Below are 817 nucleotides of genomic sequence, written 5' to 3' on the forward strand. Positions count from 1 at the left end.
CGTCTTTAAATTTGTTCGGATTATCCATAGTTTGTCTGAAAATGAATTAAGAATTCAAATTTGAGATTACTGAAATAATAAGAAAGAATAATTAAGGTGTCTGCAATAAGCCAAGCATGTTAAGTCATCATGGCAACCAGCATGTTTAATGCAGTACTTTCATTTAACCCAAATAGAGTCTAAAATAAAGAAACTGTTGTCTCCTTACCTTATACTTGTGTTATGTAAAGAACAGTTTAAGATCTGCAAGGTAAATGAGGGCTGTGTTTCATTCTGTTCACTATTTATTAACAGAATGTACACCAATAAATTGTCATACGCATTATCTGAAGACAGGTTCAATCAGAACTTATTCAAAGATACATTCTTAGTTTCCCTTCTCCTTATCATGTTTTTTAGGGCAGTTACTATGGCTATCAATAAAACAGTAAAGATAATTTGCAGTTTTTATTTGCTTCCTTTGATATTGTCCAGGTCAGAGATCGCAGATTCTACCTGAAAGGTTGGATTCTGAAATCCACTACTGCTTCAATATAATTGTATATATCCTAATTAAATTTATAATCAAAGCCTTAATTAATATTTATCTTTCTATAATATTAAAATGATTTTTAATTATTCTCTCCAGTTATGATTTTGTTTCTTCCTTTATTTTTTTCTAAAGTTGTACTACTCTGATGTCTGTATCCAGGCCTGACAGGCAGCTGTCCTTGATAGTAAAACACACTGGGGGTGAGAAAATAGATCACAGTAGTGAAAGGACCCCTCAGCATGTGTTAACGATATATCTGTTTTAGTTGACCTTACCTGTGTAAAC

The sequence above is a fragment of the Gobio gobio genome (genome assembly GCF_949357685.1).
Source record: "Gobio gobio genome assembly, chromosome: 8".
NCBI classification, from domain to species: Eukaryota; Metazoa; Chordata; class Actinopteri; order Cypriniformes; family Gobionidae; genus Gobio; species Gobio gobio.